The sequence below is a fragment of the Cavia porcellus genome, unplaced genomic scaffold (genome assembly GCF_034190915.1).
Source record: "Cavia porcellus strain 051 isolate PalLab524CR breed Dunkin Hartley unplaced genomic scaffold, mCavPor4.1 scaffold_8, whole genome shotgun sequence".
In the NCBI taxonomy this organism is placed as follows: domain Eukaryota; kingdom Metazoa; phylum Chordata; class Mammalia; order Rodentia; family Caviidae; genus Cavia; species Cavia porcellus.
Genome location: NW_026947491.1, coordinates 48,177,813 through 48,198,771, shown reverse-complemented (window position 1 = coordinate 48,198,771; position 20,959 = coordinate 48,177,813). Strand labels below are relative to the sequence as shown.

Below are 20,959 nucleotides of genomic sequence, written 5' to 3'. Positions count from 1 at the left end.
TAAATTTTGGGGGCCTGATTTTAAAAAATTCTTTATATGTTTTAGACAGAAGACGTCTGAGGAACAGTTCACTAAGATTGTTTTCCAGTTTATAGGTTTTCTTTTTCATTATGCTTGAGATTTCTTTTGATATGCAGAAACTTTTTAATAAGGCATGATCCCAGTTGTTGATTCTGGCAAGTATTTCCTGTGCAGTTTGATTCCTGTTCATGAACTCTCCACCTACACCTATGTCCCCAAGGGTTTTACCCAACTTGTCTTCCAATAGATTTAGTGTTTCTGTTTTAATATTCAGATCTTTGATTCATTTAGATTTTAATTTATACATGGTTATAGGCATGGGTTTAGTCTTAGTTATCAACATATAGAGAGTCAGTTTTTCCAACACCATTTATTTATTTATTTAAGGAGAAAAAGAAAAAAACAGAAAAAAGGTACAAGTAATACAAAATTTAAAAAATAAATAGTAAGAAATCACTAGTTAATAGATTACAGATTCTCATCTTAGAAATAGTTGTTCAAGTTACAAAATTAAAGCATATAAAGTGGAGTTTCAAACAGTGAGAATGCAAACAGTTTTGTTCAATGATCCAAAAAACTCAGTAATATGGTTATCCATCTTATACACTCAAACATATATGCAGCTATAACCTTTAGAGTGCCTTCTTTTCTTTTCTTTTGTACAATGACAATTACACATTTTGGGTTTTATTACTTCCACAATTCTTATTACTTTTTTTTAAGAGAGTAAAACCAAATGTGACATAACAGAACAGAGTCAGTCAGATCAAAAGGATGGACATAATAGATAATGTAAAAACATAATACAAGGTGATCAACAATGGTTACCATACTGCCTCTTGATATCTTAAGAAGAATTGCCTATATCATCAGTTATAATAAAATTGAACAAAACAGTAGAGAATACAACCAAAACATTGGAGACTTTGCAGGACTTTAAAAGAAGATAATAGTCAATCAGAATGGGCATCATAATGGATCTTATTGTCTTCACAGTTGTTGCCTATACTTTCAAACTTGGTACTATCAAGCAAAGCAGAATAGCGGAAAATCAGTCAAAGCAAGATGGTGAGGGCAATACAGGGTTTCAAATCAAGTTAATAGAAAATCAAAGTAGTTACTATAATGTATCCTGCTATTTTTAAATTTATTTTTCCCTTAATTAAAAAGATAAAAATAAAGAAGTAAATAATTTTAAAAAAGAAAAAACAGGGGATTGAGATAAAAGAGGGCATAACAACAGAATAGTACAGGTCAAAACATAACCATTTAAGCAAAATAGTGTTTCACCTCAAGATATCCTGACATAAAAGTAGTTACCATAGTGACACTTTCCTTGAAATCTTTGAATATAACTTCATATACAGTAGCACCAAACAAATCAAGACATTGTAAAACTATTCAAGAGAATGACATTATTACAGGGTATTTAGAACCAGCTAACAGAAAATGAACAATGGTTTCTGTATAATCTCCTTGTCTATAAAAGTTTTTGCTTATATTATCACATATAATAAAATCCAATAAGATACAACCTGTTAAGACTGATGGAGACAAAAGAATACAAGCTTGATGGGACTTCAAAACAAGATGATACTTAATCAGCACTAGCTATTATGATGTCTTGTTTTCTCCAAAATAGCGCTTCCTATCATCTGATCTTCTCTGCTTCATTTCTGTTGTTTTTCTGTCATTTGTTGTCAGTTTGTTTTCTTCATTTCGCTTTCTGCTCCATTCATTGTGGCCTCTCTGCCATTATTTCTGGAATCTTGATATTTTCCTTTTTTAGAATATCTGCAGTATTCTCTGTAAAGTTGAATTGGGGGTTGTAAATTCCCCTAGTTCCTCTTTATCCTAGAAGCGCCTTGTTTTTCCATCAATTACCAGGGACAGTTGTGCAGGATATATCAATCTTGGTTGGAGGTTATTATCTTTCAAAGCTTGAATTATTTCCCCTCATGCTCTTTGTGATTTGACGGTTTGTGCTGAGAAGTCTGCTGTAATTCTGATGGGTGTTCCCTTGTAAGTGATCTGTTTCTTGTCTCTGACAGCTTTTAACATTCTGTTTTTATATTGGATTTCTGGAAGTTTGATTATTATATGCCTGTGTGTAGCTCTGTTTGGGTTGTAGGTGGCTGGGTCCTGTATGCCTCATACATCTGAGTATCTTTACCTTTTGCTAAATTAGGGAAATTCTCTTGGATTATTTCTGTGAATTGCTTTTGTAGTCCATTTGTGTCCCTATTTCTTGTTTTATGTTCTTACTTCCTAAGTTATAGATCCTCTTATCATCTTCTAGCCTTTGTATTGTTGCTGTTTGTTTTTTTGTTATTTTTAAGAAGTTTTTCATTTCATGCTCTCATATTATGAGTCTGCCCTCCAGTTCAGATAATCTATCCTTAGTTTCTTTCAATCTGTTATGCCAGCTTTCAATAGAGTTTTTGGTTTCCTGGTAATCTCTTTGAACCTGCTTCTAGTATTCTGTTTTCTCTATTTTCTCCATCAAATAACTCTCCCCTTTTTTCTGTTCTTCCATTTCACCATCTATTTTTTTCTTGGGTGGTGCTTAGCATTTCTCTAACTATTCTACTTATATCTTGCTTCAGGTCATTAATAACTTCATTCCTCAAGTCGTCTATGAGGCTCTGGAGATATTGCTTTATGTCTATTGGTGCTGTGTCTGCTATTGCATGTTTCTCAGGATTGGGGGCCAAGGACCCTTTCTTGTTGCTCCCTCTTCCCATATTTTTTTTGTTCCTGCTATACAAGTGTATATAAGAGGCCCAGTTTCTTTCTTTGTTGGTTATAGTTTGTTTGAATTGCACTGGCTAGGTGTTCCCACCCACTGTAGTGTACTAGGGAGACCTACTTTTCCTGTTCACTAACTTCAGTCTTGTCTTTGAGGTCTGAAATTCTATCTTCACTTTCACTGAGGTGGTTTTTACAACTTTCAATGTAATTTTTGATTTCCTGTATATCTCTTTGCATCTGCTTCATGTATTCTGTTTGTTTCTTGTATTGTTCATCCAGGGATTCTTTTTGTTTAATTCCTCCAATTTTTAAACTATCTCTTCTTTAGATATGTTCAGCATCTCTTTCATTTCTTTTATCATTTCTTCTTTTCCCTGGGAGATTATTTCTAGTTTGAATTCGTGTACAGCTTTCTGTAGTTGCTTCTTTATTTTAGTTGCTATTATTTCAGGTGTATGTCATGTTTTATTCTGTGTACATAGCTCCTAAGGTTTCTTGGGATAGGATGGAGGTTTGAGATTTTATTTTGGTCTTTCATTTTGTCTTTTTCCTATATTTCAGTGTTTCAAGTGTTATTACTAGGCTTCCCCTGACCCTGTGGAAATCCTCTTCTATGCTCTCAGTTTCTGGGACTCTGGCCGCCCAGTTCTTTTGATTGAGAGAGGGTCACTGGGGGTGGGACAGGCATGGCAAGCCCAGCTTTGCCTTCCTTCCTTTGCAGGAAGCTGCAAAGTTCCCTGGCTGGTGGGAGCAATGTTCTTAAAACTCCCTCCCAGGGGCTTGGAATGGTGCAGGGACACTCACTCCAGGCCTCCCAGTCTCCAGAGTTCAGGGAAAAGGCAGGCAGGCCCAATTTCCTGGACTGGCCAAGCACGGCAGGAAATTGGAAAGTTGGTGCAGACAGTCCAAGCCCTGCTGAGCCCAGGCCACCCAGTCAAGAGTTCAGCATGCAGGCAAGCAGGCCCAATTCATTGGAGCTGGCCGAGCATGGCAGGAAACTAATCTTCCATTTTTAATCTACATGTGCATTTGCTAAGGAGATTTTGCATGTTTAGGGTGGTATGGCCACACACATGCTTGCATATCTATGTCTATGATATAATTTCCTGCCAAAATTTTAAAATCAAACATTATCCCTTGGAATATTCATTCATCATTTCAGTAATTGTAGATTTCATATTCTTTCCATTCTTAAGACCTCTTGTCTGATTATACTGAGGTACTTTCCTTTAGTTTGCTCAATAACTTACCAAAAGTCTCTTTCACACTCTCTATCTATTGGTTTTTATCTTTGTCTATAATGATCATAAAGGAATAAGAAAGAAAACAATCTTAAACAAGTGAGTGCTAAGTTACTATAAATAAAGTGTTCAAGGACTTAAAAGAGCTACATACATTTTCAGGCATATACAGTTTTTCATCTTTTAAACATAGAATATATTAATGATCTATTCTGAAGTTTAAATATATGGCATAAAGGAAATATTTCCATGTAAATACATAAATTACTCCTAAGCTATTTTTTTATAGATGTAATGTATATCACAATATGGGACTTGTATTACTTTTATTCAAACTTCTATTATTGAATAGAATACAATAAAAATTCTATTGTACATTCAATTAACCTCTTTGTCACTATAAGAAATTCTTTGTTACATTTTTTTTGCTAGTATAAGCTGTTCTAAAATGAATGATTTTAAAGAAATATCAATTCATACATTTACACTTATATTTATTAAATAAATCTTCTAAAGTAGTATTCTTTGAAGATGAAAAGTCTAGATTTTGAATACATTTGAAAATTGATAGCTATTGCTATCTTAGCTACATTTCCATTGTTGCTGAGACAAAATACTCAACACCCAAATTTAAAGGTGTAAAGGTTTATTTAGCACATAGTTTAAAGGTTTCAGTCCATAATTCTCTGCAAGGCAGGGTGGCACAGGGTAGAGTGGCATCTTGGCAGTGGAACACAAAAGCAACAAGGGAGGAGGAAAGGCTCTTTGGACACTCCTTATTCATTCTAACTCTCTTCATTTAAGAAGAATTATGATTCTTCATAGAATCTTTCAAAATAGGAAGCAGTATTGAGTTTTGCTTATGTATATTGATTCAGATTGCCTGGGTTCAAACCTCAGTTTTTCTACCTATTAGTTGTGTGATCCGGGCTTTGTCTGTAATTCAAGAATTATAGTAGTGTAATTATTAATTTTTAATAATATGCTTTGGTAACAATAATATATAACTCACAAAATGTGTAGTGGTTCTGTTATTACCATTCATATTACTTAGAATAATTTCTGAAACATACTAAATAACATAACTCATTTTATTATTTCACTTGTATACAGAAATTTCTCTTCTGAACTGAAAACATTCATGGTGCTTCCTGATCATGGGGTACCTCCTGCATGCTATCTTGTCAAGTGTCTTTTATTGTTAACATTTCATGTTTGCATACTTTATGTATTGTTTTATTGCCCCGATGAAGATTTATTTTTTTAAATTTTCATACTACAAAACAAAAAATTGTATGTTCACTCAACTATTTATTAAATTGTGAAAAAATGTGCTGAAGGCCACAGGCTTTCTAGGTTCACTTGTCAGGTGAAATGATTACAAAACTAACAAATACATTATCTTTTTGGAGGTTTTGTAATATCCAAATTGGTCCATTTCTTCTTACTTCAGAGCAGCCACTTTGGGATCAATTGTTCTAACAAACATGTTCCCTGGGGGTCATGGTATTGAGGGCTCATAAAAATCCTTTGTTGCCTCTTTCAAGAACAAAAGTTAAACAGATATTTAAGAGAACTCATCCCAGAGAGATTGGTGATAAAGTTGCTGTGGGAGCTTCAAATACAGGTCATCAGTCAGCTAAAGAGAAGAGCAGTAGAGATAAAATAATGAAACTGAACACCATCTGTGCATCCAGTGATCTACAAAAGAGATATTTTAAATGTTCTTTCAAATCTGTCATTAGGTTACCACAGTTGTTTCTTATCATTGAAAAAGTAGTTGTAATTTAAATTGAAGATTGCATTTATTTTTTGGTAGACTTTTTTAAATAAAAAGAAAATTTTATATTACAGGACAACTGAGAAGATAACACAAAGGATGTCCCATACCCTTTGTTCAATTTTCCTTATTATTAAAATCTTACAGTAGTGTAATGTATTAGTGAACCAATATTGGCGCATGATTATTAAATAAAACCCATGATTTAGTGAGACTTTTAAAGCTTTTGCCTAAAACTTTTTCTATTCCAGAACTCCATGTAGGATACTACACTACACTGATCTGTTATGCAGCTTTAGGATCCTCTTCATTATGAGAGATTCTGACTTTATTTTTTGTATTAGTATATGTTTGCTGTGCATAATGTATACCTTCATTGTGGGTAGTTCACACACATCTATGACACATCTTAATTCTTTTCACATCCCTTTCCCCTCCTTTATTTCCCCTCTCACATCTATCATCTATAAAAGATAGATAATAAAAAATAGTGACATAGATCCCTTGCAAAAGGAGAGGGGACCAAGAGATGGAGGGGAGAGGCAAGAGATGAAAAAATGATACAGTTGTGTTATATATATATGTACCAACTTCATGTGAGGAATTTAGTCCTTATATACTGCAAACATGTACTAATAAAAAATTTGAAAAACATCTTTTATGTGTGTATGGGGAACTGAACCAAGGGCCTTGAAATCATTAAGCAAACACTCTACCACTGAGGTACCTTCCCAGCTTTTTGTTTGTTATTTTGAGTTAAGTTTTAGTAAGTTACCCAAGCCTGATTCAAATTTGCCTTCTTCTTGCCTCATCGCTTGAGTAGCTGGCATTTCATATATGTACTACTGAATCTAGCAGATGTAGTGCATCTTCAGTCAGCCATGAGCATAATTCTAGTTGAGAGCTTAAAATTTTAAGATTCTAATATCACAGCAGAATTATGAGTCACAAGCATGAATTTTTGTTAGCAGAACTGGTAATGCTGAGAGTGATTTAGGGGATCTAGCAGACAGAACTGAGAACAGAGTGCTACAAGTATATACATTTTGTACATATGTGGAAAAATTTTAGTGCTTCCACATTAAAATTTCTCTAATATGCATATAAAATCAAGCTCCACATAGTTCTAAATACTTTCATTGACCAAACTTTGTGGAGTTGAAAGCCATGATCAATTTTAATAATTTTTGGATCATTTTTAGAAGCCAAATTTTATCCACCAGTGACCTTGTTTATCTAATGCACTGGTTCCTGCTCCATGCCAAGGCTCTAATGACTTAATGCTGCTATTTGTATTTCTTCCTAGTCAGTAGATAAAGATAAGGAGAATGTCTCATTACTCACAATAGAGCATATAGTTATCCTTTCTGAGCATATTTCATTTCAAATATTGGTCCCACTCAGATGTACTTTTTTCTTGAATAGTGAGTTAGGCAGGATTTTAGAAAAATCTTTAGGAGATTCTTAACCATCACTATCATCATTAAAAGCAAAAAATGAGGTTAATAGACATAAACTGTGCATGTTAACAAGTCTCAATTCACATGAAGTTATTAATCCATCTACTGAGTTAATACATACATCATTAACTATATGTTTAAATTAACTAACAGAAGAGAAGCTAGAGAACATTTAATCATTGGTTTTTTGGTGTACGTGTTTTAGAAATTTAAGAAGAAAGACCTTAGGAAATAAGCCTTATTGCTTCCAAGCATTTTTGAAATATAAAAGAAATCCATGACCTTATATAAACAAAATTATGATAAAATTTAATACAAGGCTTGAAGAATATTGGCAGTAGTTGTATATATACTAGGAGTACCAAACTTTATTTTCACAATAAAAAATCATGCAAACAACAAAAAACTGAAAAAAAATCACTTAATAGGGAGTGTTCCAATTATTTGGTTCATGTTAACTGAATGACTATTGCTTGTTTTTATTTTTCTTCTCTGGACTCATGTAGAACTGCCTTAGTTGTGTATAATGGCTGCCTTCATGTCCTGAGTCAAGAAGAAAATTAACCTTTCATGTTCAGCTTGATTTGGCATGAGTCAGAAGTCATATGGTACCAGTTTTTATGGTACCATATGTTTTCTGTTTTTATGAGCCTATCTCTCCATTGGATGGCATTTGACAGCAACATTCACTGTATTTTTTAAAAACCATATTTCATAAAAAGTCATGAAAGATGACTTCTACAACAGCTTCACAAGGTGTCAAGAATGATGAGTTAAGTGTGTTATAAACAAGGAAGAGTATTTTGAAGAGAATTAATGGCATTATCACTGGAATAATTTTTAAAAATGTAAACACAGGGATTAAATATTTTGATCAGCTCTTGTATGTTTTTATACTATACATGGATCTTATAGTCTTCAGCAGTCAGCCTATGCCAGGTCACAAAATGTACCTTACAATGTTTTTCTCAAATTAGAAACTTTTATAATATAGTCATAAATCATGGTAAACTTTAACATTCTTCCTAAGACTAGAGATGAATTAATTCAATAGTTAGAGAATGTACCTAACCATGATTTTTACCCTGCCTCTAAATGAGGTCTTGTTCTCTGGGAATCTATGTCTAAGAGTCTTCAGTGACAATAACTGCAGAAGACATTTAACACTTGGTAGTCTTATTTACTCTTTGGTAGTCATGCAATGTCCCAAGATGCAGTATTCACAAATAATTCCCAGAAAGGCTAACGGAAGTGTTTTTGTGGATATTAGTTAGAAAGGAAGAATAATTACCTTCACTAATTTTGAAGTTGTTCCATTAACATCTTTTACATATTACTGAGAAGGATATGGTTGAGTAAGAAAAATCTCTGGAGTGTACTATTTTGTGTTATACCCTTTTAAACTTCACTGAAAGATCTTTAATTATTCTTGAGCAACTGGGGCTAGATACTGAAGTGCTTCCAGGAAGTGAAAAGTGATCTATGGGTGTGTAGACTGCACATCCTGAGAAGGTCATATGGCCAGAGATATGACCTAGTTTCATTTGCATTTCCTTTTATTTTGCATTTCTTTTTATGATATTGGATATTGTGGGGATCTAATCTCTATAGCATACTATAATTGAAGAAAATATGCTGAATAAAATTAAACTTTAAAAAGATGAAATAAATTGTTTGATATTAATTTTTGGATTATAAGAGAAACATGCTAATGGGAGAAGATTAGTTTGATGAATCTGCAAAATAGGAGGAAACCATATATGTGTCAAATTCATGAAGGTTCTCATGGTTTTTCAGTTTGAAATTTCCATTGGGTTAGCCTAAAAACATTAGTAGGCTCTGTCTTAGTTACTTTTTACTTGTTGCTGAGATAAAATACCTGATGCCCAAAGTTGGGAATGGTTTATTTCTTACAGTTTTTGGAGGTTTCAGTCCACACTCAATTGGCTTCAAGGCAGGGTGTCATGGTGGGGCTACAGCTAATGGCGGCTGCAAACAGCAAGGCATAAACTGGTAAAAGAGCAAGACATACTTTATTCCTGCCATTACATTGTATGCTGCCTCCACCCCTATGTGGGTGTAGCACAGACACCATCAATTCAGGCACAAGACAATGAACCAATCACAAGTGCATAATGCAAAATGCATGAGGCCTGGGGGCCACTGACATAAACCATGGCAAGCTCTTACTTCCTTGTAAGAAACACAATTCATTTTACTGTCTTTGAAAGCTTCTTTTTGTATCATAGCAATACCTGTAACTTGGCCTTACTGTATATGTGTTTTCCCCTTCCCCCTGGGGATGACCTAATTGATATGTTAATCAACACTCCTCTATAAAGAATTGTAAAATCTTACCTTACTGATATGTTAACCATTGTTGCCCTCTACAAATAACAGATGTGGTGCTAAAGTAAGGTAACTAAGGTTGTTAACTGCTGTTAGACTTCTCTATTCTTTGCTAAGGAAAACAAGATTTCTTCTTATCTAATCTTGCTTGTATGCAGGGAGACTTGCTTGTTAGCACAACCTGAAAGGGCTGTTGACCAGACCGGACACTGTAGCCAGAAAAAGCCTCAGCCGGAATTAGGGAGCTCCTGTCTCCCCCGCACCTAAAGATTTACCTGTAACCCTATACCCCCCCACCCTTTGGAATCTGCCCTGGCGCCAAACATGTGCCAATGAAATACCTGTGCATCCCTAATGGCCTTAGGGCACTGCCCTAAGCTTAGGCTACTTATATTCCCCCACGCCATGTGTCCATGTGAGAGAGATCGCCAGATTTCAGTGGCCAGTGTGCCAGTCCTCTCTCTCCGTGTTCCCAGAATAAAGGCCTCTTTTGATTTATACTCCTCATCTTTTGGGAATATTTTTCATCTTCTGGAAATAATCTTATCATTGGTGATGTGTGACTTGATTGGCAGGCGATTGACTCTTTGGATACACATGCCCAGTTGGGTCCCTGGCTGATTCATGAACCGGTAACATCCTGGCTTGATTCTGCGCTTTTCCTTCTGCTGAGACACATTTCCCCTCACGCCAGCTGCCTCCACGCACCACCAACCAGATTGATTTAAGGTGAGCATGCTCTGGAAGACTCGTGGCACTGGGCCGGGCCCCAGTGTACTGGTCTCCCCTGTTTTCGTGGGTCTCTAGCATTTTCACGTCCCTAGGACAGCCCTGAGCAGGGTTTTTTTCTGGGCTAGCCTGTGTCCACACTAAAATTTCTCACGTTCTTTGGGTTCTGATAGCCCAAAGCAGAAATTTTTGGACTGCCCACACTGAAAAATACCTCACTTTCCATAAAAGCCTCGTGCTTTCACTGGCAAAGCTGCTATTGACCTTGTGCAAACTCCGCTCATACATTTCTCAGTGATGACTGGAATATGTGAGTTTTGGAAACTTAGTCCCACCACGTGGTGCCACAGAATCGGTGACAGCTTTTTCTCTGGGCCACCGGTTTTTACTTGCCTTAATCAACAATGGGAAATTTATTTCCTAACTCCCAAAAAACACCATTACAATGCTTGATTTCCAATTTACGTACCTTAAAAATTAAAAGTACCATAAAAACCAAATTATTAACTTTTTACTGCCAGGAAGTTTGGCCTACGTATCCACTTCTTGGCAAGCGCTGGCCTAGGGAGGGGACATTTGATGTTTCCATTCTTCAAACACTTCATGATTTCTGTCAAGCCAGTGACAGAATCATAGAGCTCCTGTACATTGAAGTGTTTTTGTTTTTGAGAACACATCCGTCTCTCATTAAGTCCTGTACTTCCACTCAAATACCCCTAGCTAGCTTTCCTGGGACGCAACCTGTTTCATCCTGTCCCCAAGATATGCTTGAGGATGTTCCGCCGATTTATCCTCGAGTTCTATCATACTCCCAAATTAATTTTTCACCCTTATCTTGCTCACCACTGCGGCCCCCTCCCCCTGCTTCTGATCCCTCTGCACCGGAATTACCTCTCACTGTGTGATCCTCTCTCCCTCCACCTTCCGCGATACAGGCCTCTCCCAGCAGCTCTGTTCTGCTCTCTGATACCTTCTCACAGCCTGCCTACCACACTAGGTCACGTTCATTGTGCCCTTCCGGCAAACAGCATGATATTTCTAGCTTGCGCCATAAACAGCTGCCATGCTTCCCTTGTTCAGGCAGCTGCAGTGATAACTCAGTGCCGCCATGTTCTGGAAGTTCAGACAGGTTACGTGGTGATGGGGTGCCACCATGTTCAGATAGTTGCTATGGCAATGGGGCACCACCATGCTCAGAGGGGTCACGTGGGGCACCGCCATGTTTGGTTGGTTTCCATGGCGACAGGGTGCCACCATGTTCCTTCGGGTCTTGCAGTCAATGGACGCCCCCTTGTGGCTCCTCTTATGAACAGCAACAGCCACCTTGTTGCGGTCTACTTGGTGACGGCCCACAACAATCCTCTTCTTTCAAGGCACACAGTGCAATGCCATCTACCTGTATTTCCTTGTCCCAGGGTGAGCGGTGGCTGGTCTATAGCCGCTCTTCAGATAATTACTCACATGCATCTACCGGGCGGATAGCTGCCCAATGGCACTCTTCTCCACATTCTTCTCCTCAGGCTCTGCTGCCACTTTGGGAGCAAGCTGGCCCCGAAGGCCTTGTTAATATCCATGTGCCATTTTCTCTTTTGATCTGTCTCAGATTACCCATAAATTAGGCAGCTTTTCTGTTGACCCACAGAATTATATCAGGCAATTTGAATTTATCACCAATTGTTATGATTTACATTTTAAAGATGTTTATGTGATTTTAAATACCATCCTTAGCTCACAAGAGTGAAATCAGCTGTGGCAAGCAGCTCGAGAAGAAGTTGACTGCAGGCACAGGGCAAATACTACTGACAATGACCCTGGGCCTGTAGCTGTGTCAGACCAAGACCCTAACTGGAACTATCAAAATGGACAAGGTTCAACAAAATTTACATAAGATGATTGAGTGTCTGATTGTGGACCTTAATAAGATTGCTCAAAAACACACTAATTATAACAAGCTTTTAGAACAGGTCCAGGAGGCTAATGAAAACCTGGCTGTGTTTCTAAATCGGCTTCGGGAAACCTTAATTAAATATACCAATGTAAACCCAGACTCTCATGAAGGGATGATTGTTGTGAACTCCTATTTTATCTCACAGTCTGCTCCTGATATTCGTGCAAAATTACTAAAGGTTGAACATGGCCCTCAAACTCCACAAGGAGATCTACTTAAATTAGCCTTCCATATCTTCAATAATAGAGAAAAGCTTCAGAAAGAGGAAAAACAAGCTCAAAAGTTAAAGTTTGCTAAATATCAGTCTGACCTCTTAGCAGTGGCACTTGGAGCTCCCAAGACAAAAAATCCACAACAAGGTGTGGCTGCCCGAGTCCCGCCTGGACCATGCTTCAAATGCAGCAAACAAGAACATTGAGCATGAGACTGCTCCAACCCTGGCATTCCTCCTGGGCCCTGCCCATACTGCAAAGTTAAGGGCATTAGAAAAGCAATTGTCTTAAGTGCCAGCGAGCAACTAGGTCATCCTCTAATCCCTTGCCCTCACAGGAGACTTTGTCAATGCCAGATTTTTCGCTGACTGACCTGCTCGGACTTGCTGTGGAAGATTGATGGGGCTCAGGGCTCACAGCCCCCACTCCAGTCACCTTGACAGAGCCCCGGGTCTCACTGGAAGTCTCAGGCAAAATAATATATCTGCTTGTGGATATGGGGGTGACCTATAGTGTACTTCCTGAATTTTTAGGACCCTGTATTAAGTCTCTGATTTCTGTTGTGGGCATTGACGGCCAGCTGAATCAACCTTTGCAGACTGGGCCTATGTCATGTAGATTCCAGACTCTTTTCTTTACCCATAGCTTCCTAGTAATTCCAACATGTCCCATACCCCTTTTAGGTAGAGACCTTCTTCAAAAGCTCAATTTTTCCTTTACTTTCTCTCTCTCCACAGCCCTAATCCTCCAAACAGCCTCACAATGCATCACAAAGTGATTCCCCCCTCTTTCTCCTTCTCTGATTGACTCCATGGTTTGGGACACATCCAGTCCCACTCTGGCTACACATGCCATGCCTGTTTTAATCCATCTCAAGGATCCCTCAATTTTTTCCGGCCTTCCCCAATACTCCATAGCTCCCCAATATTTAAGGGGACTTAAACCCATCATTAAGCAGCTTTTAGACAATGGTTTTCTTAATCCTACCCACTCACTCCAAAATACTCCCATACTCCTGGTACTCAAGACTGATGGGTCCTATCACCTGGTAAAGGACCTTAGGGTTATTAACAGTGCTATTACCCTAACTTATCCAGTGGTACCAAATCCTTATACCATGCTCTCTCATATCCCTCCCTCCACTACTCACTTTACAGTTATAGATCTTAAAGATGCCTTCTTCACTATCCCCCAAAACCCTGATTGCCAGAACCTCTTTGCATTTACATGGACTGACCCAGACACTCTCAGGTCTCAACAACTTACTTGGACAGTGCTCCCTCAGGGGTTCAGGAATAGTCCCCATTTCTTTAGTCAGGCTCTTGTTACTGACCTCACAGAACTTGATCTCAAACCTAGTGTTCTTCTTCAATACATAGACAGCCTCCTATTATGTTCTCCATCCCATATGTTAGCCATACACCACTCAGCCAGTCTTCTTAATTTCCTTGCTAGTCGTGGATACAGGGTGTCTCCCACCAAAGCCCAAATAGCCTCCCCAAAAGTCAAATACCTAGGTATTGCTCTCACTCCCACCATTCACTCCATCACCTCAGATCATAAGGCAATTCTTTGTGATCTCCAGGTGCCCACAACTAAACAGCAGGTTACATCTTTCCTAGGTTTAGCTAATTTCTTTCATCTCTGGATTCCTAACTTTGCAGCCTTAGCTCAACCCCTCTATAAGTCTGCTGAGGGTCCCTTATCAGAACCCCTGGACCCTACTAGGCCCATACATGCCTCTTTTCAAAAATTAAAAGAGACTCTCCTAAAAGCTTCAGCTCTTACCCTTCCTGATCCCACCCAACCTTTCATCCTATACACTACTTGTCAGGGCCACAATGCTATAGGTATACTAGGACAAAAAGGGACCTTCTTTTCAAGCAGTAGCTTACTTGTCAAAACAGTTAGATCACACAGTAAAAGGATGGGCTCCTTGTCTCCAAGCTCTTGCAGCTGCAGCCCTCCTGACACAGGAAGCTAAAAAGTGTACATTAGGACAATCTATTACAGTACACTCACCTCATCACCTACGTGACCTTATCTCACACAAGGTGCTCCCTGCCCTAATGACCCCTTCTTGCCTTCAACAGGTACACTTAGCTCTCTCTCAAGACCCTTGCATCTCTGTTGCAACTAGTGGTCTTCTTAGTATAGCGACCTTACTTTCCACCTCAGAGGGCCATCCTCACCATGACTGTATAGAGTTTTTACAGATGACTCCCACTCCTTTCGCTCACATCAGTAGCACACCTCTCTCCTTGGCCTTTGACACATGGTTCATAGATGGTAGTTCAACAAACACAGACAACCAAAAGAAGGCAGGATATGTAATAGTTAACCAGTCCAAAGTTATAGAGGCAAATCCATTGCCATCTGGGACCTCTTCCCAGAGGGCAGAACTTATTGCCCTTACAAGGGCCCTTACACTAGCAAAAGACAAGATTATAAATATATATACTGACTCAAAGTATACATTTGGCATTTTACACTCTCATGCCTCTATCTGGCAAGAATGAGGTTTTATTTCCACTCAGGGAACCCCCATTATTAATGCTCCCCTTATCCTTAAGCTTTTAGAGGCAGCCCAGCTTCCAAAGCAGGCAGCAGTTATTCATTGCAGAGGACACCAAAACTCTACAGATCCTATTGCTCAAGGCAATGCCTTTGCAGACTCACAAGCCAAGTTAGCTGCACAAGGGCCCTGCCCTTCTCATCTTCTCCCATTAGTCCCAAACAGTCTACCTCAGCCCAATTATTCACCAGAGCAGTTACAGCTACTTCATAAACCAGGTTACACACAAAACACTCAGGGATGGATTTTTCAGGGATCTAAACTTGTTCTCCCACATCAACAGGCCTCAGCCATCATCACTGACTTACACAACTGTTTTCATATAGGATCACAGGCCCTATACAAACTCTTAGCCCCAATAGTCACACACCCTTCTCTAAAAGCTATCATTCTTAAGATTACTCACACCTGTGATCTCTGTGCCAGGACCTCTCCTCAGGGATGCATGGCACCCCCTTCCTTTCCTACCCATCAATTTCGGGGACACACCCCTGGTCAGGACTTGCAGATAGATATTACACACAAGCCCCACCACAAGACTCAAATATCTTCTCACCTTTGTTTGTACTTTTTCAGGATGGATAGAAGCTTTTCCCACAACCAGGGAAACTGCTGATGTAGTTACCAAAATCATATTACAAGAAATCATTCTGAGGTTTGGTCTACCTCAGAGTATTCAGTCAGATAATGGTCCTGCCTTTATTTCTCAGATCACTCAACAGGTATTCTTGAGCTTACACATCACCTGGCACCTACACATCCCATACCATCTGCTATCCTCAGGAAAAGTAGAAAAGGCAAATAGCCTCATAAAGACACACCTTACAAAACTCACTTTAGAACTACAACAACCTTGGCCTCAACTTTTGCCCTTAGCCTTAGCCAAGCTCAGGGCACTTCCCTGGGCTCCTACTTTCTTAAGTCTTTTTGAACTTATGTATGGCAGGCCATTCTTACTCCACAATCTTCCTGCTTCCCAAAATCTCCCTCCCCTGGCTGACTATGTCCCAGTCCTCTCCTTCCTCCAACACTTGTTGCGACAACATGCTGATCTCTGCCTTCCTCAAGCCTCTGGAGAGGCCAAACCAGATCCTCCCATATCCCCAGGAGATCTAATTTATCTCAAATGTTCTAAATCCACAGGACTACAACCAAGGTGGAGTGGCCCTTACCTGGTCTACTTGGCTATCCCTACAGTGGTCAAAGTTGCTGGACTCCCATCCTGGTTTCACATCACTCAGGCTAAGAGGTGCTCTCCCAGCCCTAAATCTGATCATTCTGAGTGGTCATCTCATCTTCTGTCACCCACCCGTCTCCATTTCTCGAAGGCCTCACAGCCACAGTTAACTGGCTAAGTCATGTTTTGTTATCCAATTTGGTTCCTAATCTCTTACATTCTATTAATGACCATTTTTACAGCAGGACTCTTGACAGTCTTTCCTAGAGACTCCCACATCATGTGTAAGATCATCTTCATAATGTTCTATGTGATAACTGTCATGGTTCTTTCTACCCTCAGCTGTCTGGTTAAACGTGACATCCCTGAAAGCCTAAGACCTTACCTTCCCTATACTGGTACAGCCACCATCTCCCCTACTCCTCCTGTTTTTTCCAGCTCAACTCCTAGACCAGAGACATGTTTTACACACCTACCTTCCTAACTTTTATGCTTTCAGATGGGGGAGTAACCACCTCTCATAATTTCACTCCTTCTAACCTCACACTTATTTTTCAAAATTCTACTTCACCATGATAATGATCCTACCTCAACGTCATCCTGATAAAATAACATGTCTAAATCAAAGGCACCTTCCTCTCTACCTCACTTGGGTCCTTAAATATGACAGTGTCATGTCTCCTAATAGCATCATGTCTCTTTGTTTTTCCAGTCTGACATATGTACATTCACCAGTGAAGTTGTCCTGGCTAAAACACCTGGCATCAGCATCTACCTGGGCATCAACCATCATTCTGTCAACTCCCCTAGGCTCCAGTACAGCACCCCCTGCCAGCAGGAAGTAGTTAAAGAGAGAAATCTTCACCCCTTTTCCTAATAATCATAAGACGGGATATGAAAGGGTTGTTGACCCAGACCGGACACTGTAGCCAGAAAAAGCCTCAGCTGGAATTAGGGAGCTCCTGTTTTCCCCGCCCCTAGAGATTTACCTGTAACCCTATTACCCCCCACCCTTCGGAATCTGCCCCTGGCACCAAACGTGTGCCAATGAAATACCTGTGCATCTCTAATGGCCTTAGGGCACTGCCCTAAGCTTGGGCTACTTATATTCTCCCATGCCACATGTCTGTATGAGAGAGGTCGCCAGATTTCAGTGGCCAGCGTGCCAGTCCTCTCTCTCCATGTTCCCAGAATAAAGGCCTCTTTTGATTTATACTCCTCATCTTTGGGGATTATTTTTCATCTTCTGAAAATAATCCTATCACAACCCTTACCTGATCCTGCTCTTCCCAAGACATGTAATCACCCGTGTTTCTGTTTTGTAGTGCGCCACACCCCGTTCCCCTCCTTACATTGTGTGACCAGCAGCTGTTTGTGGATTTACAAGATAAAAGCCCTGACTTTTAGCTGTCAGACACACAGTCTCCAAATTGGCTCCTGGAAGCTGTGTCACCAGGCCTGGCCTAAAATAAAGCCTTTGCTCCCTAAATTTAAAAAAAAAAAGAAAAAAGAAAAGAAAAACAAACAAACAAACAAAAAGAAAGCTTCTTTCACTTGTTTGTTTCAAAGTGTGTAAATGAACAGGTTAAGCAAAGGGGAAACTGAAGTACTGAGCACTGACTGACACCTCTTTGTTAATGGCTACTCTTTCTTTTGCTGACGGTTTAATGTAGATGAAGAGGCAGCTATCATAGGTAATGGAAACCACAATCATATGGGAAGATCAGGTAGAAAAGGCTGTCATCCTTTGTTGAGCAGAAGGGAGTTTTAGAATAGTCTTGATGATATATGTGTAGGAGAGAACAACACAGACTAGTGTAACAATGAGTGTAAGGATGGCAAAACTCAAGACAGTTTTTTTCTATGAACACTGTAGCTGAGCAGGTTATCTGCAGAATGGGAGAGGCATCACAGCCAAAATGATCAATCACATGGGAGTCACAGAATTCCAATTGAAGGCCTATATCAAGAGGGGGAGGATAATCAACAGGTCAGCAAACCAGCAGCAGAGAACAAGTATAGGGCAGACTTTAATGCTCATGATGGTCATGTAATGCAGTGGCTTACAGATGGCCACATAGTGGTCATAGGACATGGTAGCAAGGAGAAAAAATTCTGTTGCTCCAAAGAAGACCACAAAAAATAATTGTGTGGCACAAGCATTGTAACTAACAGTATTATCTCCACTTGCTATAGTGTACAGAAATCTGGGAATACAGACAGTGATAAGTGATAATTCCAAAAACAAAAATTACGGAGAAAAAAATACATGAGAGTTTTAAGATGGAAACCAAAAGTGTGAGGGTAATAATGGTGAGGTTCCTGGCCACACTCAACATGTAGGTGAGAAACAATAATACAAAAATTAGAACTTGTAGTTTTGGATCATCTGTCAGTCCTAGAAGGATGACTGTTGTTACTGCTGGATGATTTCTCATCACTATCTTGTTGCAAGTCACAAGGGATTGGACCTGAAAAGAAGTGCCATGAAAAGTTGACATTGGAATCTGACTGGAGATATCCCAGCCAGCTCATGTGCACCTAATTTTACTTTACTTAATAATAAATTTTTTAACATAGATTTTATTGACATCACTCTAGGAGGCAATTGCAGGAAATACCTAATATAGATCTAATGCTTAGAGTTTTCTGATTAGAGGTCATATTTATGAAGATGTCAAAACCAAGCAATATATAAATAGTATGTCCAGTATATGTTTTCTTAACAATATTGCCTTGAGGTGTGGATTTTATTTCTTCTTATCCTACAAGAAATTATGACATTTTTGAAGTTCTTTTCTCTCCAAGTTTTTTTGTTTTTTCCCACCCTGCTAAATATCCCATTTTAAAAATCAAGACATCTGTTAATGAGACATCATCTCTCATGATGAATTGTAATGATAGCATATTCCTCTCAACGTGTTAATTTTATTCTGTGAACTACAAATTGTCTCCAAATAAAGAGGTTAAAAGTTTAAAATACTGGGGTATGTCTTTGTTTTGTTTTTCCTGCATGGAATCTCCTGAATGAAGATTTCTGAGCTGGTTTTAGGACTGCTAGGCAGAGGGTTTTCTGAACCCTCTGAAGTTGGGTAGAGAAGCATTTCTCAGAAGCTGAGCACAAGCTGATTTAGTCCTATTGTGAGGTTTTGGGTCAAGCAAGAGTCCAGTGGGAATGAGATGTGGAACTGCTTCCTTACCAGTCTGATCAATTCTGTGCTCTTAGTAGTGTTCAGTAGAGCTGGCTGGGATATCTGCAGTCTCTCTGAATTCTTTCAATAATTTCTGCTGCTTCTCCTCTCAAATCACTCTCCTCACTAATTTATCAACAATATCCCTAGTCCTTCTATGTTCTATATAGGTTTTTGATGCATGTAATTTATTCAAGTAATATCTAGGAACAAAGGGACCCAAAACGAATCTGATTATGAAGTTAAAAAATACCCTGCCTTTCTCTTTGGCTTTTTATTACTGTCCATTCCAGCACTTCCCATCAGTTTCAAGCATCCTTTTATTCAAATTTGTATAGTTTTTAGGACTCAGGTACAAGCTCAAAGAATTCTCCTTTTATTTGTATCCAAACAGAACCCTCAATTAATTCCTATTTTAAGCAGGTGCTGTCAGATCTCCACCTTGTAAAAGAAAATGTGATTAATTCTCACAAGGATGTCAGTAATTAATAACAGTATTTTACTTTATAATATGTCTTTGTGTTATTAAGGGAAAGTCATTGTTAGAGTAGTTTTAGGTATAGCCAAAGGTTTTATGGAAAAACCCTGAAAACTTCTTTATGAGTGAAAAAAACATTTTCTTGTGCATTTAAACAACTGTTCCATTGTACCCAATTATATATGGACCCAACTGAGAATCAAAGATATTTTAGGTATCTCTTCTTTTTTACTGTTAACTAAAGGATCAACATTCATTCATTCATTCAAATAAATATTTAATGACCATTTATTATTCACAGAACGTAACATCAAAGAACAAATCCATGTATAAACAAGTCAGACCTTAAAGCAACTTTCAGGCCATCAGTGGCAGATAGTATTTCACTTAGTGAAGTTTTAGTGACACAGTAATACAAGACAACCATGAAAATTTAACTTTGGATTTGAGGCAACAAGTAGTCCATGCTTATTCTTCAGACAAATGTTCTCAATGATACTAGTAACTTTTCATTCCAATGCTCTAGGCACTTTTCTTTCTACTGTAGTTGCAAGTTTAAACTGTTACCAAAAGCTGAGTTAGTAAGGTACACTGCTCAGAGTGCACAGGTATGGTTTTGGAATAAGAAAAACCCCTCTGTGGCTAATGGGAGAAAAATTCACTGGAGAGAGAGAGAGTATCTTGCTGTGTATTTGCCAAGGGAAGACGGAGCAATCAGTGATAGGTCAGATTCATTTCTGCAGTCTTGATTTCCCTATTTCCCTCTTTTGTTCCTATCTTCCACTGTAGACGGCTTTAAGTCTCTGTAACAGCCTTTGGTAATCTCACTTCAGCTGCTCTTCTCTTATGATATTTTAAGTTCTAAAACTATTTCCTTTTTATTCTGTTTCTTTTGCAGTATATTGTTAGGCTAAACTGGTGAACTTAAACATAGTAACACTCAAATGCTTATTAATTTAATGTTTAATGTGTCTAATACAACAACCCGATAGAGTTCAGAAACTTTCTTGTGTTGTAATTCATGAAGCTCTCTTCTGGTTTTTGTTT

General features: G+C 38.7%; 1 pseudogene; it reads right to left on the bottom strand.

The window, feature by feature from the left end:
* Window positions 1-11,369: 11,369 nt before the first annotated feature.
* On the bottom strand, window positions 11,370-18,681 carry LOC100728270 (olfactory receptor 6C2-like; annotated as a pseudogene).
* Between the last annotated feature and the right edge of the window lie 2,278 nt (window positions 18,682-20,959).